The sequence below is a fragment of the Pseudorca crassidens genome, chromosome 14, assembly GCF_039906515.1.
Source record: "Pseudorca crassidens isolate mPseCra1 chromosome 14, mPseCra1.hap1, whole genome shotgun sequence".
In the NCBI taxonomy this organism is placed as follows: domain Eukaryota; kingdom Metazoa; phylum Chordata; class Mammalia; order Artiodactyla; family Delphinidae; genus Pseudorca; species Pseudorca crassidens.
This window is the reverse complement of record NC_090309.1, coordinates 82,766,680-82,779,391: the sequence shown is the minus strand read 5'-3', so window position 1 is coordinate 82,779,391 and position 12,712 is coordinate 82,766,680.

Sequence of the window (12,712 nt, the reverse complement as noted above, 5' to 3'; positions counted from 1 at the left end):
TGAACACTGGCCGTGACTATGATCACTGTTGTTACTACTATTATGATTGCTCTTACTTGGTTCAACAGCCTTTCATTAAATGTGCCAGATCTGGGGCCATGAGATGATCTTTTGCCTGATCTCACATCTGGATTTTTGAGGGTCACTTGCTCCTAACTCACAGTCCCTACACCCGAAGGCCGATTTGTTTTCCTAGATTTTTGTTTCACCTGCCCAGCCCAAACTCCCAGCTCTGGGTTAATGCTCTTCACCTTGTGTGTTCGAATCATTCATGCGTCTGTCTGCTCTAAATAGTGAGCTCCTCGAGGACAGGGTGCAGGTCTGATTCATGTCCTGTTTGTTCTTCAGGCCGAGCACAGGTGAGGCATGTTTGATGTTCTCAGCTCTGTTTGCTGAATTCTTTGGGACGCCATGTTTATCCTGGCTGGTGGCCCTTACTCCATGGCTTTGTAGCTGGATTTGGCTTTGCGGTCCTCCCAGCACCTCATTTCAGTGGAGGACAGTGTTCCAAGTGGAGGACAGTGCCTCCAGAGGGAGGCAACCCTCCCTCTCTGCCCTGATGCTTCCCTGCTGGCCAGGGTCCCGCTATGAGATTCTCTTCCCAGTGGTCAGTTAATAATTCAGGCATGTATTGCTTATGGGAACACAATGAAACTTGACCTGAAAAAGCCTGTAGTGATTACTACAATCATAATAATTTATACAGTAAAGAACTTGGGAGGGAAGGAAGGAAGGGGGATGAACAAGAAGGCTAGGAGGCAAAGAGGAAGGAAGAAAGTGAGACAGGGAATTGTTTTAATATTCTGTTTTGTGATGAGCCCTGGGCAAGATATTTTGACAAAAGCCTTGAGGAATAGTTTTTCATTTCTGTTTTCATACTGAAAAGACTACAACTTAAATAGGATAAATAACTCCCCAAATTATATGTGTAATAAGAAGAAGCTTAACCATTGGAAATGTTAAACTAGATCTCAGAGTTTTTTGTGTTTTTTTAATTTTTAAATTTTTTTTATTTTTTGAATTTTATTTTATTTATTTATACAGCAGGTTCTTATTAGTTATCCATTTTATACATATTAGTGTGTACATGCCAATCCTAATCCCTCAGTTCATCACACCAACCCCAGCCCCCTGCGGCTTTCCCCCCTTGGTGTCCCTACGTTTGTTCTCTACATCTGTGTCCTCAGAGTTCTAAATGTAAGAGAAAACTAATAAACAAACAACCACCAACCAAACCAAAAGACCTCCAAACCCTGCGTTGCTAAACCCACTCCCACTTTAGCATGTAGATTTCGACTCTAGAAAAAGCGTCCGTTATATTTTTTAAGGGAAGATGCTAAAGGTTACTTACAGAACTGGTTGTAAGCCCAGTGACGAGCACAGGTACTTTCCCAAGTAAATATATGACTGTAGACAAACCCCAGGTTCTATTTTCTCCCTTTCTCTGGATGTCTTAAGAATTCTCTGACTCCCAGAGGGGTACAGCCTGTTTGCTTCCTGCTGAACTCACTGAGAGCTCCTCCTTCACTCTGCATGTATGGGCACAGGTTTACATTTTTCAGGGATAGCTGAAATCCATAGAAACACACACCTTTTCACATTCACATGAAAAAAACAAAAAGACTTTGCTTCCTCAGCAGCAAATACAATGTCATGACATATGTATAAATCAAGGATCACTGCGATTCTTTTGTTTTATTTTGTTTGTTTTGTTTTGTTTTTGCTGTACGCGGCCCTCTCACTGTTGCAGCCTCTCCCACTGCAGAGCACAGGCTCCGGACACGCAGGCTCAGCGGCCATGGCTCATGGGCCCAGCCGCTCCGTGGCATGTGGGACCTTCCCAGACTGGGGCACGAACCCGTGTCCCCTGCATCGGCAGGCAGACTCTCAACCACTGCGCCACCAGGGAAGGCCCACTGCGATTCTTTAATTATAAAACTTGCCAAGGTTCCAATGCTTCACGAATGTTAGTCACTATCTTTGAAGCAACGACTAATCTCTGATTGTAAACAGAATGCAAAAATCCAGAACTTTCCTCTAAATATGTTCAGGGCATAGTGATAATTACAAGGTCAATAATTACTTTGTGCATGAATGAACCCCATGATTCAGAGTTGCTTGGAATTACCCTGGCCTGGTCAGTCTCGTTAATTATTCTCAGATAATAACTCAGTGTAACTGCATTAGTTCAGAAAATACTAGCCAGAAGACCACAATAACTTCAACTGATTTTGTCTTGCAATCTGCTGTTCTCTGAAAGATCACAGATCCTCCAAATCACCAGAACATATGGAAAAGGCAAGGTTTATGTACATAGATTGGCCCATAAAGATTGGAAATTTGGACAGTGGTATGCTTGTAAATGTTTAACACCTGGCTTTCTAAAAAGAATTATCTAATTTTGTTGCTATAAAGTATATAGTACTGGGGGCTTCCCTGGTGGCGCAGTGGTTGAGAGTCCGTCTGCCGATGCAGGGGACACGGGTTCGTGCCCCGGTCTGGAAAGATCCCACATGCCACAGAGCGGCTGGGCCCGTGGGCCATGGCCGCTGAGCCTGCGCATCCGGAGCCTGTGCTCCACAATGGGAGAGGCCACAGCAGTGAGAGGCCCGCGTACCACAAAAAAAAAAAAAAAAAAGTATATAGTACATAATTTATGATTACTAATGAAATATACAATACTTTTTACTATAAATTCTGTATAGGTGATAGCTTCTTACAGAGTGTTTTGTTGACTTTCGCCAAACTCCTGTATCCATAGACAAAATGTGGTTTTAATTGACAGCCAAGTATAGTTCCAGCATGAATGTTAGTTGATATTTTAATTTATCTTAACAAGTAAATCAAAGTGAAACAACAAAGAAGTATGTCTGAACTTCACTCATTTGTCAATGATGTGAGCAACTTCTTTGCTGAATTGGATAATTGTTTTCAAATGCTGGAAGAATGTTTACTCATAACACACAACGTTTATTCACAATGTTTCAGCTATAGGCATCACGCTCATTTAAATTTAATCTGCATTAACTTTTTCTCCGTAATTTTCCTAAATCTAGATAAACAACAGAACAATAAATCAAAACTTGTATTACAGTAATTGTCAAATTCCATGATGTAAATATACATTCCAGAGCTGATTTCAATCTACCAATGTGACATCACTGAATGTTGAGCTGCAAAAAGATTTTCTACAGTACACCATCATATGGTATTTCCAGCATACCGTTATAATAGATGTAAATAACCTCAGGAGCATAGATAATGGGTAAAATGTAGTAAAATAGTTAGGAAGTGATGAGTTTTGCATATTCATAACCTTTGTTTTAAATATAATTTTATTGTAAATTCATATAATTTAACATTTAAAAATTACTATGGTTAACAACCGTCTTGCAAAAATTCTGAACATTTAACAATGGCAAAATGGTGTAAAGCAGTTTCAGCACACCGCTGAATTTGTGGTTGAGGGGAAAATATAATTGATAATCTAGTGTATTTCAAAGCATTGATTTCAAACTTGACTCTGTTTTCTAACTCCAGTGCTTGTTTTAAACAAAAACAAGCATTTCTAAACAGGGATTCTGTCACAGAGATTAAAGGTACTCCACTCCTCAACCAAGTTTGATAGAAACACTGGGTTACTCAAAACTGACAAACATGGAAATGCAAATATTATGCAAATACAAAAACTCTGAGCTTTGCTGATGAGATAAAAGAAATAAGTACGAATATTGAACAATTCATTCAAGCAAACAGCCAATACACATTTTCCTTATTCAAACTAATAATTTCCTGACTGCTGCATCAGACTGTATCAGTTAATTAGGTTCTCGGAAGACATTTTATTAGGACCATGAGTTTAGGGTATGGATAAGCTTTTTGTTTGTTTTTAATTTTTCTGATTGCTACATTTTAAAATTGTGTTTAAAGATATATTTTTTACACTTTTATACACTTTACTATAAATATTTGGTTTCTAAATCCAATACAGATTCAGCCTTAGTAATTAAACAAATAAAAAAGGTGCTAAAATTTAAAAAGCATATGAAAAGTATTAGAAATTTCATTGACTTTAATTCAACATGGATCCTATAGATTTGATTACTTTTTTAAAACCTCTTCCTAGGGGAGTGTTGAGCTTATTGAAAGAGAGAGATACTTATAAAAAATTACCAGTCTCCAATATATTGTTGAGTATCTGCCCCAAACAAGAAGTTCCTTTTTAATTTTTTCTTTCAGAAACTTACCATCCCACATATATTAAAAGGCTAAAAAAATAAATACTATGAAAAACTTTATCCCAATAAATTCAACAAATTAGATGAAATGGACAAATTTCTGAAAAAATACAAATTACCAGAAGAATTCCAGAAGAAATAGATAACTTGAATAGCCCTGTATTCATTAGAAGAATTAACTTATACTGGAAAAACAACCCCACAAAATTCCCTCCAGTGTCATACAGTTTCACTGGAGACTTCTACCAAACTTTTAGGAAAAAATTAATAGTAATTCTATCAAAAAATATTCATGAAAATTGAAGAAAGGAGAATAATTTCCAACTCATTCTAAGAGGCTAGCCTTACTCAGATACCAAAACCAGGTAAAGACATTACAAGGGAAGACTACGACAGACCAACATCTCTCGTAAACACTGACGCAGAATTCTTTTTTTTTTTTTTTTGTGCGGTACGCAGGCCTCTCACTGTTGTGGCCTCTCCCATTGTGGAGCAACAGGCTCTGGATGTGCAGGCTCAGTGGCCATGGCTCACGGGCGCAGCCATTCCGCGGCATAGGGGATCCTCCCAGACCGGGACACGAACCTGTGTCCCCTGCATCGGCAGGCAGACTCTCAACCACTGCACCACCAGGGAAGCCCTGACGCAGAATTCTTAAGAAAATTTTAGCTGATTAAATGCAGCACATTTGAACTATATCAGAAATGCCATGTTGCTTCAACATTTGAAAATCAGTGTAACTCACCATCTTAGTCAGTTTGGTCTGCTATAACAAAAACACCACAGACTGGATGGTTTAAACAATATAAATTTATTTCTCACAGTTCTGGGCTCTGGAATGTCTAAGATCAAGGTGCCAGCAGATCCAGTGTCTGTTGAGAGCCCTCTCCCTTGTTTGCAGATCTTCTCGTTGTATCCTCAATGATGTATTTTCAACATGCATTGTCATCTTTCCTGGTTGTACTTCATGGTGGAGAGCAGAGACAGAAGAAGCAAGCTCTCTGAGGTCTCTTTCATAAGGGCACTAATCCCATTCATGAGGGCTCCACCCTTGTGCCTTCTAGAAGGCCCCACCTCCTAACACCATAACCCTGAGAATTAGAATTTCAACATATGACATTTGGGGGACACATTCAGTCCATAGCCCTCACCTTATTAACAGAATAAAAAAATTTTCATATCTTAGTAGATATAGAAGAAGCATTTGACAAAATCCAACATCCATTCCTGATAAAAACTGAGCACAGTTGCTAATAAAACAGTAAATAAGGCCCAACACAAATTTGATTTCCAAGGAGGTCTTCCTCACTGACAGAAAGGAAATTTTATCTCTTGCCTTTAGATTTCTCTTTCTACTTTTCATTCCTCACTTGTATATTAAGTTGTGGGTTATATATATAATTTCAGTTATTCTACCTGGCAAAATGTATTGCTTGGGGATTTAGGAGATTAGGCTCTACCCCATACCATAAATGCACCTCAAATTGGTCACTTTATCCCTCTGAACCTATTTCTCCATTTGTGAATTGGAAGTTTGAATGTGATCCATTTGAACAAATTCATGTAAAGCTGTGTCTTTCATTGTAAAGCATGATGTTTGCTAACACTCAGCGTGTCACTTGCTTCTATAAGGACTCTGCTTCCTCTTCTTTGTAGCCCCAAGTGCAGGCCTAGCCCGGAAGAATTGAACTCAGCAGTGCCTGCAGTGGAGCTGATGGTGCTGTGGTGACACGCTCCACCGCCAGGCACCAAGTGAAAGGGAACTCAATGCTTTCTGTAATCACCACCATCAACAGAGACCATCCAGGAACTGAACAGTTGAAGCCCTCTGGGCCTTGGCACAATTTGTAGCCCAGATTAATTAGTTAATGTTCACAGAGCACTCTGAAGATGGAAACGCTGTGGGAATGCAAAGCCCATTAATGAAGATCATTATATAAATTTGAGCTCCAAATTCAGCAATCGTAATTGGACAGGGCAACCCAGTTGCTGATTCCCAGCAGGGCAGTGTCTGGGATCTGGAAAGCCCAGTGAAAGGTGTAAAGGGCAGCGCTGCCCAGGGGCTCTGAGGCATAAGGGGTGAGGAAGTAGGTGGACAAGGTCCTCCTAAGCCACCCTGCTGGAAATGGCCCAGTAACGCTGCCTGTCTGCAAGTTGGGTCATTCAGTTTCCAGTGAGGAAGCCCTATTCCAATCCATATCTAGTAGAACTCAAAGCCCTCCTCCTTCCATGATGTCACGAGGCTTGAGGGTAATATCCTGGTGGGTCCAAACCCCAGCTCTGGTACTTTATAGAGTGTGACTTGGGGAAAGTCACGTCACTGGTGTAAGCCCCAGGATCCTCATGTTTAAAGCAAGTAAAAATTGAAGGTGATGTCATCAGCCATTCAGAGTTATGACTGTAAAATATCTAGTAAGAAACTAACTCAGCTTGGGTGCTCAGTAACTAGTAACTCTTGCTATGTTGTTACCAATTATGCCCATGGTAGCAGAAAATCAATCCTTTTACCCTAACATCCACTGATGAGGATTTTAGTGGCATTTGCTAGTTATGCTGCTTTTTAGCACAGTCTCCTCTTTTGCCTCTGGGGATCCCCTTTCCTCGTTCCTCCACCTCTTGTCTTTATTAGAGGAAGGAAAACAGCCTTTGGGGTCATGTTTTCTTTTATTGCTGTTCTCAGGGTCTCAATGGCTCATGGTCAACAACATATTTAGTCAGTGCAGTATCCATGGAATACCTCATTTTAGAAGAAACTTGTCATCCTTGAGTGCTTTGAACACATCAGTGCGATCAAAGGGCTGCTAGACCCTGGCACAGCCTCTAGGCCTCAGGCAAGGCAGTTAAAGGCACACACTCTAAAGGCCTCCCACTGGGTCTCTTCTTGATGCTAGGGAATCGTGGTCAGGCCGCCCTTCATCAGGATGTGCCAATAAACTTTGCAAGCAGCAAGCTGAAGCTGTGGACTGCGTGCCCCTTCCACGTGTGGTCCGCAAGGCCCCCTCCTTTGGTGGTCTCACTGGAGCCCTGCAACCCTTCCCCGCTAAGGTCCACTTGAGAAAGCTCGGGGATTAAGTCCTCTGTTGGCACAGCAGGGGAAGGCCCTTTGAAGATGCAAAGGGCATGAGTCATTCATAATCATCCTGATTCATAAGCCAACTTCAGAGACCAGGTTCTCTTTAATACTCATTATTCCTTCAATAGACGGAGTTGGACCAATAGTTCATTTGCAAATTGCAGGACTCAGTAAGGCAAGACTCTATAAGCAGGGTAATGAAAAATTTTTAAAGGGAAGTTGAGTCTATTCAATTTTCCAAATGTATTGTACATAGGAGACAATCTTTTTAATTCTCTTTACCCTCGGGGCTCAAGAGAGTCCATTACCAGCTCTGCTTCCACTGTGCTCACCTCACCCTCTCTGTGGGGCTGGCAGGTGTTGGTCATATCCAGCTTATACTGCCAGCTTGCCATGGTCAGAGGGTATCGCTCAAAGAGGGCCCTCAACAGACACTTGCCTATTATAAGACGCTTCACCCTGTGTGCTCTCACTCTGTGCCTTTGAACCAGGCCTCTCCACTCAGCTGGAAGCCAATGACAATGAGACCTAAAAACCATTCACAGTAATTTCTTGTCCCACTGACTTCGCCCGCCCCCTCTCCCTCTCTCCTTGCTCTGATGTCTATTTCCCCACCTCCTGGCCTTCTTGCCTTTGCTGTACAATGACTGCAGTGTCTTACGGGTTGAATTGTGTCCCCTTAAAAAGATATGTTGAAGTCTTAACTCCCAGTACCTCAGAATGTAACTTTATTTGGAAATTGGGTTGTTGCATATGTAGTTTGTTAACATTAAACCATGCTGAAGTAGGAAGTGTTCCTAGTCTAATAATATCGAATAAAGGACTGGCGTCCTTATCAGAAAACATTCATGTGAAGATACAGAGACACAGAAGGAACGTCTCATGAAGACGGAAAATTGGAGTGATGTATCCATAGGCCAAGGAATGCCAAAGATTTCCAGAAAACCACCATAATCTAGGAAGAGGCAAGGAAGGATTTCCCTATAGACATTTCCTATAGATTCTCCCCCTAGAGAGAATATGATTTCAGACTTCTAGTCTCCAGAACTGACTTTGTGTTGTTTTACCCCACCGAGTTTGTGGTGTTTTATTACGGCGGCCCTGGCATACAGATACACAGGGCTGTGGCAGAAATACTATTTCCTCAGGCTGGGGCCGAGGCAGGGACAGTGCCGGAAACCAAGTCTAAAAGTCAGGTAGCATTTAAAATCTTCCATCTTTATCACGGCACATCCTGCAACACTGTCTTGGTGCAGGTGTTCATGGTTTATTATATCGGCAGAAAAATCTCTCTCTCATGGGCAAACATCTGGAGAACTTGACAGTATCAAAGGCCCCCATTCTATGAACTACAGGTGAACCAGGACCACTGTTCACAAGACTGAAGAGTACAGAGCGTTCTTCTAAGAATTCTAGCTGTGGGGTTCACAGAAGAGCATCCTGGGCAGAGGTGATTTGGCCATGAAATACATAGAGTAGTGGAATCCTTACATTAGCCGCTGTGTGGCCTGAAGTAGTCAAGAAATGTTCCCCCAAAGAAGAAAGAAGCAAAATGTTGAAAGATGAGGAGATTTTGAAGAGCTAACGATGAGGATGAAGAATATTCCAGACATGAGGACCACATGAATAAAAGCACAGTGGTAGAAACAGAATGGCAGATGTGGTTCTGGTTAGAGTGATGGGTCTTTGGGAGTAGGGGAACACTGAGTGTTGAAGATTACGACATGTAATCCACCCCTCTCTTGGCTGTTAAACCGTGAGTCCCCCACCCTCCATCCCTCCCTCCCTCCTCCCTCCCTCCCTCTTTCCCTCCCTATTTTTGGTAACAGGGGCTTGGATAAAACAGCTCTTCTCTGAAGTTCTGTCCCTCCTTCTTTCCATAGAAAGAACATGTCACCCTAGGGACGGACAACTCTTGACAGGGCAGTGACAAACAGGAGTGCCTCAGCTGACAGAAGGAGCCACACCAACTAAGAGTGATGGTGGTTAGCTGAAAATACACACTAATCTAATCTTCTGGCTGTTCTAGATGAATCTCAGGAATGTGGGAGGCTAGCATGTCAGAGAGGCAATTATTGGCCGGAAGCAGGATTGCATAATACGATGATGACTCGGGCTTCCTGCTCCGGCTCACATGTGGTGAGCTTGCCAAAGAGGGTTTATCTTCCCAAGAGAAACATGCCAATTTTGGGAGGATGTGAAGTAACTGTGATTATGGGAAAAAAGACATGCTTAATATGAAAACAATCAAGGTCTCTTTCAGTTTGTACTCTGGATCTCTTTTTCTTTTCTTTCTTTCTTTCTCTCTTTCTCCCTTCCTTCCTCCTTCCCTCCCTCCCTTCCTTCCTTCTTTCGTCTTTATCTTTTCTGCCCTTCTGTCTCTATTTTTCTGTCACTTTGTCTTTCTCTCTGAATTTCCTTGTCCCTCTTACCCTTTTGTTTTGCTTTTATCTAAACTTTCCTTCTTGCTTTCCGTTCAAATCTTTACACAGATTTAGCGTTTGAAGAAAGTGCCTCGATTCATCTCCCATAAAAGAAGATGCTGATAAGAGGTCTCTCTGGTGGTTTTGCATGGAAGGGATCTTGAAGACTGCAGATTAAATGGAAAGGACTCTGCCGTTTAATGTGCAACAAGCTGGTAGACCTCTTTGATAACCAAACAAGCAAACTGCTATGCACCTCTCCTTTTTCTCCACAAAGACCACATCACATCCCTATGACTGTGCTGTCCACAGCTGCTCAGAGTGGCCAGTAAAATGCTTTCAGAGACCAAAAAAATGGCTCACTTAAACAAAACAGAATATAAGAAGAAGAGAAAGGACTCATAGATGTTTCTGGGGTTTTTTTTAAATTTTTAAGTTAAAAAAATTTTTAGTTGAGAATAGTGAAATCCAGGGTGGTAAAATCGCTAGCCCCTAGTGACACGGCTGCCCATTAGAACTCCTGGGGCTACAAGCTCACACTCCCAACTCCTGGTCCAGTTTCCCACTAAATCATTGTGCTTCCTCTCTTCCTGTTAAGTAAGACACTTTTGTGTGGATATAAAAATTGAGGGCTTCCCTGGTGGCACAGTGGTTGAGAGTCCGCCTGCCGATGCTAGGGGACGCGGGTTCGTGCCCCGGTCCGGGAAGATCCCACATGCCGCAGAGCGGCTGGGCTCGTGAGCCATGGCCGCTGAGCCTGCGCGTCCGGAGCCTGTGCTCCGCGGCGGGAGAGGCCCCAACAGATTTAATAAGACAGAAAAATATATAATAGCACTTAGAGACTGGTTGCCATTGACTAAAAATTCTCATGAACATCTTTCTGGGGAGCTCAAAGGGGTCAGCTTTAATTATCTAGAAAATGTACTTAGTTCACTCAAAAAATTCACATTGAGTGATCAGCCACTTGCTTAATATATATAATTTGCCAGGCTCAATGGTAGGCATTTGAAGGAGATTGTCACATCCTACAAATTTTAATAAAGTTTTATTGTCTTATTCTTAAAATGAAAATCAAGTTCAGAGAGGTTAATCACCTGGCTTACAGTGATGTAGTTAATAAGCTGGTAGCTCAACGTTGAAATTCGGGTCTGTCTGCTTCCTACTTCTTTTCCGTTTTCCCTCTTCTCTCTCCACTGGGTGCCAGAAACTCTCCCAGGTACAGAGGAAAGCAAGATCTTATTTCATTTTGGTAATTTAACTCGTTTTCCTGTATGCCCTCAATAAAACTGTGAAGGCATTAAAGAAGTGCAGGCTGGATTTACACCATCACAGCATAACTAACCTGGATGCTAGGTTTCCGGTTAAGGAACTAAAACTACTCTGTTCAAAGTTCGGATTTTCCTTTCAAAGGACATGCATTCTTCCATTACCTCCCATGACACCTATCAAACAAAGGCTTACAACGGAGACACAATATTTTAAAAGAGGAAATTTGTATAACAGGTTTGACAGCATCCTCCCTAAACGGTTAGCATCGAACACTTGCAATAAGGCTTATGCGTTGTCAGCGTGTTCTTATAACTTAAAGACATAGATGTCCTGAATATTCTGTGATGGCTGATCCCACCTGGTTGTGCTTTTCCATTTTACTGGTAAAATATCTACGTGATCGACATTGTCAGCCCCTACCTTTTGCCCCAGATTCTCCCAGCTGGAATCATTCTTTACTGTATCGAGTTCCTGAACCAATTCCGAGCTACAATAGAAAAGATTTTAGGAGTCTTTCCCTGGGGGTGGGGGTGAGGGTGGAACCTCCTGAAGTGAGACCTCCTGATTTTCCCTGTGCCGTTTCCATACCCAGGATGCACCTTGGTATCATGTAGCTTCAAAGACACACATTACCACTTCCATCACCATCACCATCCTCCTTCCCCCTCTTCCCCCACCTCCTCCTTCTTCTATCACTTTATCACCAATATCTTCATCCCCAGCATCACCACGACCAATCTTTAAACCAACCCTCTGAGATAGAAACGATGATCTTTTCTTTTTTTTTTTCCAGATTAGAAAATTGTGACTTAGTTTAAACAACTGGCTGGAGATCACGAGACTCATAAACGATATGGGCAGAATTCAAACCCAGTCCTGTCTACCTGCAAAGTCCAAAGCCTAAATCACTACTTAAACTCTAGGTTTTCTTGACCTCTAGCCCCACCAGGCCCTTGCCATGGTCTACGTTCCTACCCTCCGCCCACCTAGTATGACATCTCTCTAAGCCACATCTCTGGTTGACTGTACTTCTCCTGCAGCCCCTCTGGGGCTGACTGTCATGACCAGCTCAGCTTTCTCACCCGCCCCCCAATCCTAGTCCATTTAGGTTTTCTAATCCTTCATTCCCTTTCCTTAGAATCCAGTTGTAGCTGAAGTCCCAGAACAACTTGTGCCCAAACATCTTGGAGTTAAGAAATTCTCTGGAATCATTCTTCTATATTAAAACAATGCTAGCCATGCCTTATTTGCAATAAATTTCTTGCCTCATAACACATTGCTTCACTAAGAAGCTACCTTCTTGAGTTTATCCACACACACACCCCTACCCTGCCACCGACATATCAGACAGCCCTGCCCACTACAGACTGACTTTCCTGTGAGCCCTTGAAAGGAACTGCAGGCATCTGGTGGTGCCTGGGACAGACAGACAGACAGACAGTCCCTTCTCTGGTTCCTGGTGTGCTTTCATTCCAAACTCTGTTCCACCTGATTCTGTGATCTGATCTACAACTGCTATTGATCCCTTTGGATTCCATTCCTGTACTTGGCAATGGGCCATGTCTCTCTCCTCGCTCTGTGCCTCTCACACTGTCAAGAAAGAACTGTGAGCCCCGAAGCTGGTGATTTTGCTGCCGAGATGGCCTGCCTTGTCCCAGCCCAGTCCCCTCCTAGAGAAGGGTGTTAGATAGTTTGGTTTTTGATGACAG